We start from the raw sequence: 17,879 nt of genomic DNA, 5'->3' as shown, positions 1-17,879 counted from the left end.
CACACCAGTGAGTCTTGCTTGATGGAAATAATTAAGTTAAAATTTAATTAAATCCAATTCACTGTGGTGAAGAAGTCCACTTTAATTTAGGAATTTTGCCAACAAACAAACAAAAAACTTACAATAAAGAATAGAGAAAAATATACATTCCTAGAACATAAGGACTATATGTGTGATAAATGTAAAAGTAAGTTAAAATTCATCATTAAATCACCTAGAAATGTGTGTGTGTGTGTGTGTGTGTGTGTGTGTGTGTGTGTGTGTGTGTGTGTGGTCCACAGCTCGACGAGTGAGGAGACAGATGGTGAGACTGCAGGTGAAGTCTGATGGCAGTGTGTTTGATCCTAATATACAGTTGTATATTTTAGAGCAGGTGAGTTTGAGTATTGGACTAACACAATAATTAATGCAGGTATATCATTTTTCCTTCTTGTGAGATTTTCCTACTGGTAACAAAAACATAGTTATGCCATTGGTGTGTCTTACTTTATCAGAATTTCCTACCCATACTGTAAAATGGATAAAATACTGGAACAAAATGTAATAATCAGTTTAAACATGTCAGCAGATTCTGACACATTACTTAATTTATCAGAATGTAGTTCCTGTAGCTGTAACATAGGCAGCTGTTTCTGATAAGAAAATCCAGTCCAGAGAATAAACAACTTAATAAAATGGTATTTTTTGGCATAATCACTGGTAAAGTCATTATTAAAGATAAAATTAATTTTACGCACAATAGTAACTGATTTAACTGTACGACGTTTAATTGTTAAGGTTTACACATAAATGCATTCACATATTTTTTTAAACAAAGTTTCACGTGACAACCTGAACACGTTTATGATAAGAAGAATAAACAACTAGCATTACTTCTTACTACTATGACATGCATGCTTATAGTGGTTATAGTCAACTAATTAAGGTTAGCAAGTGTTTATGAATATTATTGTCAGTGCGTATTTTCTCACATTTTGTGCTTTGTCTTATATAGTCATGTGTTCCTGTTCTCGTTTGTCATTGGTTTCCTGTATGTATTCAACCCTGTGTGTTTCCCATGTTCTGTGAAGGTTGTTTTCTTTTGTGGCTGTTGTGTGTGGTCATGTTTCTCGTCTTGTTTTGTCACTGCCTTTCCCAGGATTACCTGTGTTTTGTTCAGTAAAATCTTCATCTGAATTTGGAATACAAGAGCCTGCTGTGACACACTTAACAGCCTCTAATAATCAGACACTTTATCTACAGATGATGATATCACCCACTCACTTCATGGTGTAAGCACAAGGAAAATCCCATGCAACCCACATTTCTGAAGATCTCATAATCAACAGATACCATCCTCCTAGTTAGAACAGCATAGTATTGGCTTAATATTCTATGAAAACTCACAGTAACCCTTCTAGAATATCTGCTGGTACTACGCCATTAAGAACTCCTTGACCTAATGGATCTTAGTGTGACATGGCATCTGCTTTGCAGCTGACCAGGATGTTAAGAAAGGTTCAACACATCCCAAAGATTTAACAAGCCACTATAACACACCTTGAATATTATTTTTGTTGAACACATGCAATCAGTGTTCAGTACCAAACGACATGTGCAATAATCTGAGCAGTACGATATTGCAACTTAAAGCATGCTTAAAACTGCTTATTCTACTTTAATAAAAAGCAGCTAAAATGCTTGGATCATATATGCATAGCCTAATGGCCTTAATTTGTGACAAGTGTATTTAGGTTAGCTCTATGATGGAGAAATTTGCAGTCAGACTCTAGAGATTGTTAATGAGAGTGCCTGTAGTGTAGCTCCTCTAGGGGAATGTCTGGATGCCTTAGGTGAAGTTAACAATCCAAAAACTCTGGCATTATATCCCTTACAGCAGGTAGAAGTTGTGAACGGTGTAATAGAAAAATGTTGAGAATAACAAAAATGACATTGAACATTCTTTATCAATACACTCACACACCTGAAATTAGGAATAGAATTTCCTCCACAATGTTTAATACTTCGAATTGCCCATAGAAGTACCATTCGCCTTCTGTTCACTTAAGTAGGTTTTCTCTAAACTGTTTAGCGAAAAAAAATAAAATGAAAAAGCTCTGGGGCCAGAAGATTAATAATAAATAATATCCATAATAAAAAGGGACAGAGAGGAAGCAGTAGCCTTAACAAGGACTGTTGGTCAATCATCAACTGAAGGCAGAATAAACTCAGAGAACAGTTGTGTAGCAACAGGGCAAACTGAGACACATGGAGTAGAAACAGGAGTGGCCATAAGTAGACGATGAATGCCTTCAATTTTTGAGGTAAAGAATGATGCTATTATAATGAAGTATTACAGAAATCAGATGAGTACAAATGAGAGGGAAGTGAGTCAGGGGGTGTTGTAAAATTTTTCAATAAGGAAAAGAAGAACCCTTGAATTCCCTTCATTAGAATCAATTTAGCCAGAATAGTATGTAGATTTAGCTTTAGCAATAGTGTCTTTATAGTGAGACATATGTTCTGAATACATTTCCTTGTGGACAGTAAGGCCAGTTCGTCTAAAAAGTCTCTCAAGCTGCCGTCCTTTTGCTTTTAATTGCCTGAGAAAAGGAGTGAACCAGGGTGCAGTAACAGTAAACGAAACAGTCCTAGTATTAACTGGAGCAAAAGTATTCAGTAAATTATGGAGACTATTATTGTACTGAGAGACCAAATTATCTGGAGTGGAACAGCTGTCAGCCCTAGGAAGACTTGCAATGCTTAAAGAAAAGTTGTCCAAATAAATGTCCTTGATTTTCCAGAATGATATCATACATGAAGATTTTGATTTGAAAAGTGGAAGAACAACATAAAAGGACAGTAACAGATGATCAGTACATGGAAACAAGTCTGCACTGAGGTTGCCTGGAGAGACACCTGAACAACAGATTAAAATTCAAATCTGATTTGGGCCAAAAATTCACATGTTGCTGCAGTCAGAAGCTATCCACTCAAGATGTAAATTCTTTAGCTGTGAATTCTTTTGTTGTGAACATCATCCATGTGAATATTGAAATCCCCCACAAGAATTATATTTGGTGAGAGAGTAGTTATTTCATTCAAAAAAGCAGCAAAGTCAGGGATAAAATCCTTGTTAAATTTTGGTGGTCGATATACAGAGCTGATAATAGTTGGAGTAGATCCAGAGAGCCGACAAACTGCAGCCTCAGCTGAGTGGGAGACAGAAACATTCACTGACCTCAGTCTCCACTTCTCATGGTAGATTATCGCAAGACCTCCTCCTTGACCAGAATCACGTGGTTGAGAGATGTAAACAAACCCTGGCGGAATGGCGCCGTTGAGTGCAATAAAGTCATTTTGCTGCTGCCATGTTTCGGTCAAACAGAGAAAATCAATCTTGGGATTTGAAAAGATGCCCTTTACTTGTAAGAGAGCGGATGTTAAGAAGACCGAAACTGACAGTGCTGTTGTTACTTGGTCTAGTAGCCGAGTTAGCCGAGTTAGCCAGGTTCGCCAGCACAAGCTGACCGGCGCGGCGACCGGCGTTCCTTGGTGGGCGTCGAACAGCTGACCATAGTGATTCACTTGATTTATTAAACCAGAAGTTCCGCCCAGAGCCACGATGAATATATTTTCGCCTTGGCAGATATAAAATGTCCAGATTAGCAAGCATTGCAGGAGGTGTTGAATCATACAAACACTGATGGAAACTCAAAAGTTCAGCAGCAGAGTATTGAAACAGTACTGCGGACTGTACAAGAGGCAGTACAGACCAGGCAAGTACAAGCCATAAGCAATGCTAATTATCGTTATCGGGGAGAGCAGCAGCAGCCAAGACGCGCCAGCGTTCACTCAGACCCGTGAACTCCAGATTCGGACCCCCAAGTAGGAGGATCTTCATGATCTATGATATTTGCATCTGTAGCTCCTTCACTTCAGCACGTCTGTTTGTGTTAATGATTATTTTACTGCCAACTTGTGGTCAGCGTAATTATTGCAGACACTTTGCTGATGACATGAGGACAGTTTTGCAGTGCAGTGATGATGTATAATGATGATGATGATGATAAAGATGATGGTTTTTAACAATGAATATAAATCTCATGGAATTAATAAAATCAGACCATAATGAACATTAATCTATGATTGATACAAAAACAAAAGTTATATTTTTAAATTGTTTATTGATAATATTAATGTATAACAACCCTATAGCACATAAGTACAGATATAGGAATAGAAGACAACAAAATAAGTAAATATATCTAAATAGAGAGGAGAATAAAAGGACAGTAATAGTGTCAAGGTCATTATATCTGACTGTTCTAAGTACACACAGTGTATTTACAATGTAGCGTCTGTAGCACCCTAAATTTCAACATCTACTCCTCAATTAACCGATGAGCAACCCAGTTTTACACACACACCTGGCTCCAGAATGTCTGGAACCTACACAAAGACCAGATAACCCATGCGGCCCTAAACGACTCATAGGGGCCCTAAACCAGAACACACACACACTCACACACACACACACACACACACACACACACACACACACACACACACACACACACACACACACACACACACTCACACAATGAGACATTCCTTTTACTAATAAAACCCGAAGATAAGGTACTCTAAGGTTCTCATTCTTATAACCCTTTTTGTAATGTGTTCTTCTTAAAGGCTTGCCTGACTTAAAATTATTTGCTCCTTAATTTCCTGACAAGGGTGTATTGTATTCATGTGTCAGAAAACAACATTGTATTTTAAAATAAGTTATACTTTGATTAATGATCTATGTATGTAATGTACCGCTGCCTTCATACCATCATTACCCTTCATGTTTAGTATCCAAATGACCACAAAATTATCGGTTACTCATTTTTCAAGCACTGGTGTATTTTATTTGAGCACGAAAGGCGCCATACCATCTTAATACACCCTGGATCAAACTTTAAAGTCATCTAAAAGTTTGATAGCTAAACCACGCCCACAGACACCTGAAACAAAGGGAGTTTTTCCCTCCAAAACCTTGACCGAAGTATTGGTCATCTCCCCAAAGATGGGTGGAGTTCGCGACCTTTAAATTGTCACAAACACCACTAATCCGTGGTCAGACTTCCGGAACAGCTTCAAGACGACTCCATCTTCCTTCAAAGAAGTTCCAGCAAGCCTCACTTCCAAGAACGACAACTGCTGTGATCTTCAGGAGAACTTGGAAGAAAGTCTGACCCCACCCTAACTGACTTTTCAGAGATTTCTCTGTTGCATCCGGACTCTTGTTCAGTAAGCCAATGCAAGTAACCTTTACCTTTACCAATCAATTTAGATGCATAATTTTAAGTAGGAATCTTTCATTGAATCATAAGGTGAATTTAAGTTTCTGTTACGATTTCCCAGTTAGGGTGTGATTAATTTTTGAGTCTAAGCTTGCCATTCCTTTCCTTCCTTTCTCTAGTTTCTTCTTTCCAGTCTCTTCCTCCCGTTCCCCAATTTTAATTTCTTTTGTTTTATTTTATTTTCATTTTCGTTTTCCCTATTTCTTTTGTTTGTGTAGTTTTATGTTGTGTTTGTCTCATTCATTAAATGTCATAATTTTGAGCCACAGGTGATTTGTCTCTGAGTATCGCTCACAAATTAAGGTACCTGCAATATCTGGTCTGAACTACATGCTCTATTAAGTTAATTTAGTTTAAATTACGGTATACAGTAAAAGGAAAGTGAATCTTTCTTGGCCGGGAAGATACCGCCTTCATAGAATTAATAAAGGTTACACGGCCTGTTCGTCGGACGAACAGACCAAATAAGCTTAACGTTAATTCCAGTACCGTTAATTTCAACTTAGGTTAAAATATTTGGAAGCCACTATAACACGTTATAGTCGCTTATAAATATTTACCTTGCTTCGCGAGCCAAAATCGCTACAACAAGTTCTGTTACATTCTCTATCTTCTATATAGGATTTATTCTACGATACACTGATGTATTAAACGCAGTATATGAACAGACCCACTTTGACTTTCTCCTTATCACTGTGTCCAGTGGCAGCTTGCAGCAAAAGCTGAACATATTAAATAATAATTATTTGACAAAACATTGAAACTAATGTTAAATTTAAGATGAAGTCAAAGTGGTTGTGTTACAAACAGGGCAATAAAATGAGATGTTTGTTCTTCTACTTCTAGTTAATCTTGCCCTCTACTGCCCCCTACTGATTAAAGATTAAATATTGAAGGTTAAATACGTTTCAGTCAGTTTACACTCTGCTGGACTTGAAGGTGAACATTTAGATGTTACAGATCATCTTTTTTCTTCTTGAAGATGTTTCCATCTGGCTGCACCCTCCAGGTCACTGCGGTGTTCTCCAACATGCCATGTTCTTTCAGTTTCTGCTTTATCTGAAAATTTAATTATTAAAACACTAGCAGAACTTTCTGTATAGAAACACTAGCAGAAAGTCTTATACAAACTTAATCCAAATTTCAGAGACGTCCTGAGACTCACCTGCTCTAAAATGGACGACTGAACAGCAGGATCAAACACACTGCCATCAGACTTCACCTGCAGTCTCACTGTCTGATTTCTCATACTGGAAACACACACACACACACACACACACACACACACACACACACACCCTCACACACACACACACACACACACACACACACACACACACACACACACACACACAGTAGTTTAATTTCCTTTCCTAAAAGTCTAATTTGAACATCCTCCACATTCTTCTCCATGTACTGTCAGGTACTCCTGAAATAAATAAATAATATATTTTACATTGATTTATTTGTTTTTGAATTAATAAAAGTAAGTGTATTGAATTAAATAATTCTCTGAGTATTTTATTTGCCATCAACTGTATATTAATAGCAAAATCCCAGAAAAACACAACACTCACTGGAATGACAGACAAAATAGTACACGAAGTTGCAGGGAGAACACCCCGTTATAAACCACTGCACAGTTATCATTGCCATAATAATTATTAAGGTATCCAGGAGCCCATGGTAGGTTTGAAGCGATGGTTCCATCTGACCACTTCCATGTGTCTCTGTAGAGCCCAATCCAGGAATCACCCTGGATGTTCCTCACCTGTCATAACATGTTTTGGTCTGAACTGTTAAGAGCGCTGGCCAAATCTGTGTGATGTTCTCTACAGTAAACCTGAGCTTGAGACTAGGACAGAAGTGTAGTGATGCCAATAAACCGGGCAGCACCACTGAAATTAGCCGTGGAAAAAGATAAAGGTCATGTCTTCTGTCAGTACAGGAAACATGACACCAAAATACAACCCAAAAATCAGCCTTCAAACTGACACAAAACAGATCATTATCATGATATTCACTCACCATTATAGCAGATAAAGGGTCTTAGTCCTGTGCATGGGAAATCCCACCATGCATTACCACCACTTATGATACCACATGCAGACCTGCCAACCTTGGAAAAAAATTTTGAGTAGCAACTTACTGCAGCGACGCAGCGCGAGGTCTGGCACATTTGCTGGTCAGTGTTGATTAAGTTCACAGGCACACTCATCACAAATTTTTACTATATCTTTCCTATATAAATACTGGCAAATAAAGTAAAACTTGATCTGTGTGTAAAACTTAAACTTGAGGCACAACACCGGTCAAGAACTTCTGAGGGGCATATACTCACTTCTTTTTAGATTTGCTTCCCTCTCCCTCTCTGTCAGTATCCTCATCTGACATCATGTGTATTACTAACTGCAAGGCACACACAAAACACACACATCATCATTCTCATGTTTTTCATAATAGGTTTCCACGCGCAATTGCTTGAAAACTCTTTGTACATTATTAATATGTTGTACAATAACAATACTTGAAATAATTTAGCTGCTACTAAAATAAAGAGTAGCTATAACATTATGTGCATGATCGTTTGTGTAATATCTGCATACTATTTTAACAACTCTTTATGTATTGCCATAAATTTGATCTAATGAACTAAACAGTAACTTCATATCTGACAACACATACATGTGTTAATTTTCTCAGCAATAATGCAACTCTAGACTTCACTATGGTTTTGACTGGCTAATCATATAATAATACCTCCCTCATCATTTCTACTTTCTGCTTCTATTTCCCTGCTTTTCACAAAAAAATCTGATGTTCATCAGATGTGATCTACAGGAGCCAGTAACAATCGAATCAGAATACGATTGATATTTAAAAAATTACATTAGTTTCGTCATGTTACAGCATGACTGCGTGCTATAAAAGGGATACACAGACGCTCACGGATGTTGATTTCTGCGTGCTCGTGCCAGTTTGTCTTTTCCGTTAAAGTACGACGGCAATGCGTTTACAGGCATGACTTACGTTTCCTATAATAAATACTGGCAAATAAAGTAAAACTTGATCTGTGCGTAAAACTTAAACATGAAGCACAACACCGGACACATGCCACAGTAAAGGAGTCTAACAACGCATGTGGTTCGGCAGGCTTATTAAAATGGATGCAATTCACAATTCTGGCTATTTACCTTTGAAACGTTAAGTCCTAACTTGTAAAAAAACAGTCACTGTAAGAAGAATTGAAGACGGACAGAGACAGATGAAAACCACATTCGTTTTGACGTCTCTTGTAGCGTTGAAGAGTTTTAAACTGGCGCTCTGATTTGTCGAATTACTGTATTATTTTCCCCAATGCCCAATGCCGTTACACCCATAGGCGCATTGCCTGGTGCGCAGACAGTTGTACTCAAAGCCATCAATGATTTTTTACAATGCGTAGTGACAAATGAAGTGACTGTTTTTTTTACAATGCGTAGTGACAAATTGAAGTGACAAATCGTAGCAGCGTACTTTAATGTCTAAATGCGTATCTGCTACACAAAATGCGTAAAGGTTGGCAGGTCTGCCACATGCTTCGTTTCCACCGAGATTATTAGGCTCTCCAGAGTACCAGCAGGTATAAGTGACATTCTTCAGTAGGAGGTCGTTTAAGGACCAGCGCCAGCTATTGATATCGTTGTATAATCCGACCCAGACCTATGTTGCCAGACGTTTGTCTGCTGTTTCTTTTTTCAATCTTAGCCAATCAAAATCACTTAGAACTGTTGCCAGATCATTGTACATCACCCTGCAGTAATTATGTGCAACAGGCCATGTCACCTTTGTCATTATCACATCATATTTGTGAAGAACTACCAAGTGATTATGAATACCAAGTGATTTATTTGTGCACCTTTGTAAATGATTATCTAATCAAGTTTACCTCATCATCAGGTGTTAGGTTAGGGCCAAAAGCAGTGAGGGATTACAGCACCATCAACCACTGCACACATTCACACCACACACCAAGTCACATCATCACAAACACCTGAACCATGTCTCTGGACACTGAAACACTATTTCATCTGTAAAGGACTTGGACTTGGACTAATGTTTATTGTCCATTGTCTGATCCATGCCATGTTAATGTTTATTCCATGTTTAGTCTGTGCTCATGTTCCATAGACCTGGTCTTTGTTCACATGTCTCAGTCTAATTAAAGAACTATTTTTGTCATGTTTTAAAAAGAAAGCACTGAACACCATAGACACATAGGCATCACATCTTATTAAAACCTCTATAAAATAACATTTACAAAACTGTTTGTTAATAAAAGTATGTTATGTAGTATGTTCTAAATAATGTTTATCATCACATCCATTAAGACACTGTACAGACATCACACAATGAAAATTTGGTACCAACTGAAATTCAGTAAAAATTACAGTAATATTTCCTTTATCAAAATATTATATTTATTTACTTATCATTCTACAAATGTTCTTCATTAATTAATCAATAAATATTAATAAATATGCTACCTCTTACTTACTTATAATTGGTTTATTAACAAACTTAAACTCAATGTGCTACATAAATGTTGTGTTTCTGTGAATTCTAACAATAAGAACATTAAATCATACCTGTAATACAAAAATCTGAAGGCTGCTGTTTCTTCAGTGCTCTGTTTTAGATCTTCACTGCTTGTACACAACTCTCTAAAACCTTAGCTGGATACTTCATCTGTTATCTTAACCCTGGAAAGATTCTGACGTGTAATGCAGACTGACTTCCATCTTACTTTAACTGTCACTTTGAAGCGAGACTCCTTATTTCAACAAAACCAAATTCTGCCCTATTTTCCTCAGATTTCAGCACAGACAGGAAGTGAAGGAGTTCATCAGGTTCCTTTAGTGTTGAATAGCCATTTGCCAATAATCAGATCTAACATTCAGCATGTACAATATGATCATGGCTGCTTTATAAAATCATCTTTGTCTCTTCTTGGTAACTAGGAGGCAGCATTTTTGGGCAGTGAGATAAAATCAAACCCATTGGGAAACCAGAGGAAATCTTAAACATAATGATTTGAAAATGATGGATCTACAAAAGAACTCCAGAGTATTGTAATTATAAAGTAAGGTCTACATGATGTGGTAAAGGACAAAAACAGGTAAAGGCTAGATTATTACACCTTATAGTGTGAGAAGTGCACCGAGACAACTTGAATACATTTACTTAGAAAATAAAACTAGCACTGCTCTCCATTTTTGGAGTAAAGCAAACATTCACGCTGCACACTACAACTATAAAAATAACGAATCCTGCTTTCCATAGGAAAAGAAGTGTTATCTAAAACCAACCGTCAGTGTCACAGGTCCAAATGTCACAGAAAGAGTGTCTTATTACACAGTTGTGGACAAAACAAATTAAATACCAGAATAAATCAGTAAAAAACTATATATATATATATATCTCCACATTTGCAGCAGTCAGTGTGCCTGAGCTGGGATTTGGAGTCAATACTGCTGTTGCTGGATGAGGTGACACACAGACCTCGTCACCTGCTACCCAATTATGATGCTTGTTACAATGTGATGCTTGCTGTAATATGCAATATATCTTTGCATGCGGCTACATGGAAGTGCACTTTTGGTAATTCTAAATAAATCTGGTGTTTGGATCTGTAGCTCCTTCATGTCATCCTTCTGGTCATCAACTTATTTTTCTGACTGACTTGTAAATAAAATGCAAATGGACTTTGCTTGTCAGTTTGAAATTTGTCAGATTTTGTACACTCATGTAAATGAAACTGTAAACAGTATTAAATGATTTACAATCTCATTTAAATTGTCACAAAGTACGATAAACAAAAATCTCCCTGTGGAACGATTTTTTTGTAAAAAGACGATGGAGGCAGATATAAAGTACAATCACAGAGTTTATTGAAAAGCAGAAGTAAATGAAGTGAGTGAGGGTTGATCAGTCCAGGTGAAGCTGTGATACTAAGGAGATCCGAAGTCCATGATCCTTACACCAATACAACATTTAAATGACTGTATATTACAATCACACCCCCAGTGTCACCCATATGAGGATGGGTTCCCCCGTGAGTCCGGTTCCTCTCAAGGTTTCTTCCTTTACCATTTTAAGGGAGTTTTTCCTTGCCACTGCTGCCTGAGTCACCTCAGACTTGCTCATAGGGGAATAAATACATACACATTGTGAACTATATACATCTAATAATAACCTAGAATTTTTATTCTGTAAATTCTTATTTCTTTTATTATTCGTTATTTCCTTTATCATTAATTATGTCTTCCTTCTGCTCTATGTTTATGCTCTGTAAAGCTGCTTTGAGACAATGTCTATTATAAAAAGCGCTATACAAATAAACTTGAATTGAATTGAATTGAAAGCTTCAACACACACACACACACACGCCAGGTCACAGGTTGCAAGCCGACGATACCTAGATCCTTCTGTGGATGACGAACTCGGGAAACTACTGGTAGAAAAGAGAGAGTCAGGTTAGAAGATCCAGCATGTAGTTGTAGGTAGCATTTACGAGACCGGACAAAGTGTGTGTGTGTATGAGAGCGTCTTTTATGTGGTGAGGTAATGAGGGGTGCCAGTTGCTGGTGATTAGATCCAGTGTTGTGCTAGTTACTAAGAAATAGTAACTAGTTACCGTTACTAGTTACTTCATTCAAAAAGTAACAATAACTGTGTTGATTACTTACTCCAAAAAGTAAAGCGTTACTGTTAAAAGTAACTTTTTAGTTACTTTTTTAAAGAACTTTCTTTAATGTTCCCATTAATGCCCTTTTATGCGTTATAGTCTATGCAAACACAACACAAAACTGTCCTGGCTAACAGTCCAGTTAAAATCTAGTCACTGTTGTTTGGCTGGAGGGGCTTGAGTCACTTCGTGTGTGTCCACCGACACTGGGTTAGATTCTAGCTTGTAGAGGCATGTAGTTTCTACCTCCAGATTGGAATTGTTGATTATCGAAGTAGATGGACCTTTGAACCAGAAAGACACAGCTTACATTTGAATAAAAGGTTTTTGTCTTAACTAATGTGAATTACTCAATTACTAATTACTCAACTAATGTGAAATAATGAGCATATTTCCACTTAGCGAAACTCGTCTTGCTCTGTCCTTGACTCACGATTACTTCCGCACATACTTGAATAAACAGAAACACGCCCACAGTGCGCCATCTTCGTATTTACAGGTTATCATCCACCAGTCCTACAATTTATCACTGCTATAAACAGGTTAAGCTGTAGGCTACACTTTAGCCAAAATTAATTCATTTAAAAAAGTAACAGACAAACGCACCATATGGTAACAGTAACGGAGTTTCTTTATTTCAAAATTAATGCTTTACAGTATTAGTTACTGTCAAAAGTAACTGCGTTACGGTAACGCGCTACTGCCCAACACTGATTAGAACTCAGGTGATGAGGATCTGGTTTGCTGAGTGAAGGGAAAACCTGGCAAATCCGTGACACTAGCATGCAGTATTTGCCTGTATATTGGATATTATTTAAGGTTTGACTTTATTCACTGTTTATTTTATATTGTCTTTTACAGTACAGGAAAGTGGTGAACCCTAAAAGGAAGTGTAACACAGGTCAGAATTGAGCTGATGAAAAATAAAATGTGTCACAGAGGTGAGACAATGTAATTGCATGGAGAGCACATGCTTCATATTAGTGATGGGAAGTTCGGTTCTTTTCCGCGAACCGGTTCTTTCGGACAGTTCGATTTAATGAACCAGTTCAAAAATCCAGTTCACCAGTTCTTTTACGTCCTGACGTAATGACGTCATTCACAATGGCGTAATGATGCAAATTCCATCATCCCGCTGCCGGCACATATTAATACAATCAATTTAACACATTCTAAAGGTTCTTTGTAATCATAACTTTAGTTGAATACGTTTCTTACATTTAGGTTTTGCAACTAAAACACCCAGTACAGGCATTTATATGCAAACGTGGATGTTTTACATGTCTTAAAGATATAAAGTTAATAAACTACTCTTCATCAACTTACAAAAAGCGGCATATAAAAATACAGACTAACCTGCACAATAGTCAATAATAAAATTAACTGACATATATTGAGTGACATTGATTTTTTTTTATTAAAATGTTTAATAGCCTATGACTACTTACTATGCATATCCCAATATGTATAATTTGCTCTGAAGGTTCACGCATGCGCAGTATTAACAGCAGGCGCTCACAGTTCTCTCAGCACAACATGTCTCAGTTCAGTGTACAGGAGTTACATATACTCCGGGATATTAGTTTATTTAGAGTCGGACAGACTGTCAGGCATGACCGAAAGTGAGTAACTTTAGTAACTTGTGGATCAGCTCTGATTCAAGACGCGAACTGTTTAGAATGAATCAGTCCGATTTGGTGAACCGGTTCATGCAGTTCACTAAAAAGAACTGGTTCAAAAGAACGGTTCGTTCACGAACTGGCCATCACTACTTTGTATTTTGCGGGTGTTTCAATGCGGATTAAAAGGCAAACATAACAAGCATCATTTAATATGCATAAATAATATCATATGATGTTATAACATGTTGTATAAAACTTATTTGGATTATTTTAGTGCGATGATTGATGAGATTGAAGTGGATGATAGTCGATTGTGGACCGAGTAGCATCCGATGTGATTAATTAATTGTGTTAAAATTCGCCGGATTTGGTGAATTTCAAAATATGATGTTAGTTCTCTGAAATGAAGTGTTTGAGTTTATTCGTGTTCAAAAGTGTTTTATGAGTTTTATGCATTTCTTTGTCTAGTTGGAATGTGTAGTGTATTCTAACGGTATGCATTGCAATTCTAAAGAGCTTTACAATGCTTTTTCAAATAATTATCATTTATGTAAATTATTGCTTATATATTGAGTGACAAAGTGCTCAAATAGTATTTTCCACATAGTTAAGTTAATGTATTTAAGATATGTTGAGTTTAAAATACATTAATTGTCTACTATGTTCATGGCACTGTTCATATGAACACATCAGGTTTTTTGTGAGCGCTAGGAAAAGCTGTGATCCTGAGATGGCAAGCCTCCCAGTTTGAGAACCATAAGACAGACGAAAGAAGAGAATTCATGATTCATCAAGTGATCCATGCCTTATCTGCTATTAAAAGTGTTATTCACCCAGCTTTGTCAGTATTTCTCATTAATTACCTCATTGCACAGAACTGATTGTCACACTATTGAACATTTACACGGTCAATAATTGCACACATCATACCAAGACTTTTGGATTCAAAGGACTATTTTCCTTACACACATTCATATATACTTGTTCCATGGGTTGAGAACTATTCATTCATGATACATTTTGACAAGTTTGAATAATTTTCATGTATATCTTTATTTCACTTCATGTAATCTGTTGTGTATCTGAAATTGAATATAATTGAATATTTCTTTGTGGGTTAAAGGTGCTAATTTAACCAAATTTATAGGAAGCAAAACTCCAAAAATATAATAGATTATAAAACAACGTTAAGCTTGAATTAATTTAAACGCAAATTAATATCCAAATTAGCAATTATAACACAAATATAAACAAAACACATTATAATTAGGTCAACTAACTACAAAGGACCTCAAGATCTTTACATTTTCTTGAACCTTCCTATTTTCCCTGGGTCTTTTTGACTCATCTGGAAAGTTTAATGTGTCATAACTTGGGTTTTCTTCCACATATTTGCCTGAAATTTACCAAAATTGTTCCAAATTATGACCTTTGAAAGTAAAATTAATTTTGTCTATTTTCGTTGAACTTTTCAGCGCAATGAACATATATACAGACACAAAAATGCACACATAAAATGTCCACTAACACACGCACCCAAAACACACACTCACACCCCACACACATGCGCACACAAACACACACACAAATTGGGCATTGCATTTTATTAAGCCTGCAGGGGAAAAAAAGGCCAAACATTTGTAAATATTTCACACTTTTGATATAACTTTGCCTAACAGAAGGCAGAATATGATCTACCGAAATGATGCTACACACACACATGCACACACACACACACACAAACACTGTTCAAAGCATTGGGCATTGCAATTCAGTTGGCTTCAGACAAAACAAAAGCTACACATTTGTAAACATTTCACACACACACATGCACACACAAACACACACACATTGGGCATTGCATTTCATTAGGCCTCCAGACAAAACAAAAGCTACACATTTGTAAATATTTCTCACTTTTGATATACCTTTGCCTAGCAGAGGGCAAAACATGATCTACCGAAATGATGCCACACACACACACACACACACACACACACACACACACACACACACACACACACACACACACACACACACACACACAAGCACTGGGCATACAAATTCATTAGGCCTCCAGAAAAAACAAAAGCTACTCATTTGTAAATATTTCACACTTGTTATATGCATTTGTCCAGCTGGGGACAATATATTCTCTTCTTCTACCAACAATCTTTACACACACACACACACACACATGTTGAGTTTTCATATTCAAATCATATATGTTTTCTCTCTTGTTGCATCAGTCAGCTTTGTTTGTAATGTTTTGTCATTTATCAGTCAGTGTGTATCCAAAATAATATTTAATAATTTCTGCATATTTTACTCAAAACATGGCAAAATTTCATAAGGTTTATCATTATAAATTAATTATAATAAAAAAACAGGTGAACAAAGTTTTATTCACATGAAATTATGGCATGTTTTTGAGTGTGTGTGTGTGTGTGTAGCCTGTTGTTGGTTGATCAGATGACATCAGGTGTTCAAAATAGATATTACAAGTGCAAAATAGATATTACACACAGAATGGTGATAATTGTAGAATTTTTGATTTGTAAACATTTGAGTCAATTTGGACTGGAAAAAAACATGTATTATTTTCTGACAATTAGAAATCTATAGTGAAAATAATTCAAAATTTCTGTATGTATATATTATCATAGCTATCATATCATATCATTATCATAGCTATCATATATACCTCATTTTTTATAAGCAGTCAAAACAGATAAGATCAAGTTGACTCAGTGCTCCTAATTTGTATAGGAGGGTTAAAAGAAAAGGGAAAACTATTTTCTTTGTGTTATACTGTTATTGCTCCAGTGTCATTTTTATTTTATTGTTTACATTCCACATTTACGTGCATTTAAAACTTTTTCTTTAAGTAAATCAAACCATCTTGGTGACAGTAATTTTTCTGGTCTGTGATTGTGCATTCACTTTCCTTGTCCTCCTTAGGGAACCTAGCAATCTGGTCCATAACCGTGTAATCCTAACAGATTGACAGCATTACCGGCTACAGAAGACTCTGAAATCTAAACATCTTCAGAGGTTTCACATCACAACTGCTCTGTTAGCCGCTAGCATAGAGCATTATGGTTTATTTAGGAGAAAACCTGGATACCCAGAGGTGGATTTAGCACTCCCTAAAATCCAGCATTAGAGTCTTCACAGAAGGTTGAATGTATCAGTATTCTTCCATAATCAAAAAGCTAAAGCTAATGCTTATGCTTTCCATGGGGGTTCGGTGCCTTGCTCAAGGGCACCTCAGTCGTGTGGCCGGCCCGGGACTCGAACCCACAACCTAAGGATCACGAGTCAGAATCTCTAACCATTAGGCCACGACTTGCCCACATGTATCACATGTAGTCACGCCATCTCCTCCTGCGCTCCCATTGTGGACAATGTGACTGTAAGGCAGCGCTGATTATTCATTCATTCATTCATTCATCTTCTACCGCTTATCCGAACTACTCGGGTCACGGGGAGCCTGTGCCTATCCTCAGGCGTCATTCGGCATCAAGGCAGGATACACCCTGGACGGAGTAGCGCTGATTAGTATCATTATTATTTTATTTTTAATACATTTTGAATTACGTTTGGATTTTACTAGATGTATATAGCCTAAAACAATCGGCACAAATAACACTGTTGGATTTAATCTTCAAGATAATGTGGATATAACATATCAAATGGAGTGAAAATTAAATGTCATTAACTCTTACAATGAGGGGGCACGGTGGCTTAGTGGGTAGCATGTTCGCCTCACACCTCCAGGGTCGGGGTTCGATTCCCGCCTGTGTGGAGTTTGCATGTTCTCCCCGTGCCTCGGGGGTTTCCTCCCCCGGTCCAAAGACATGCATTGTAGGTTAATTGGCATCTCTGGAAAATTGTCCGTAGTGTGTGATTGCGTGAGTGAATGAGAGTGTGTGTGTGTGCCCTGTGATGGGTTGGTACTCCGTCCAGGGTGTACCCTGCCTTGATGCCCGATGAGATAGGCACAGGCTCCCCGTGACCCGAGAAGTTCGGATAAAGCGGTAGAAAATGAATGAATGAATGAATTCTTACAATCGTTCTTCTCACATGATTTTTCTAAAATCTAACTTCAGTTCACGACCTCACCACCTGTGTCGCCAATTCCCTTTGTCTCCAGAATGTGCGTAAAAGTTTGCTTTTAGGTGCGCACATTTTCGCGTC

Source organism: Tachysurus fulvidraco, chromosome 7, assembly GCF_022655615.1.
Source record: "Tachysurus fulvidraco isolate hzauxx_2018 chromosome 7, HZAU_PFXX_2.0, whole genome shotgun sequence".
Taxonomy (NCBI): domain Eukaryota; kingdom Metazoa; phylum Chordata; class Actinopteri; order Siluriformes; family Bagridae; genus Tachysurus; species Tachysurus fulvidraco.
The sequence above is the reverse complement of the archived record's forward strand: the minus strand, read 5'-3'. Positions refer to the sequence as shown.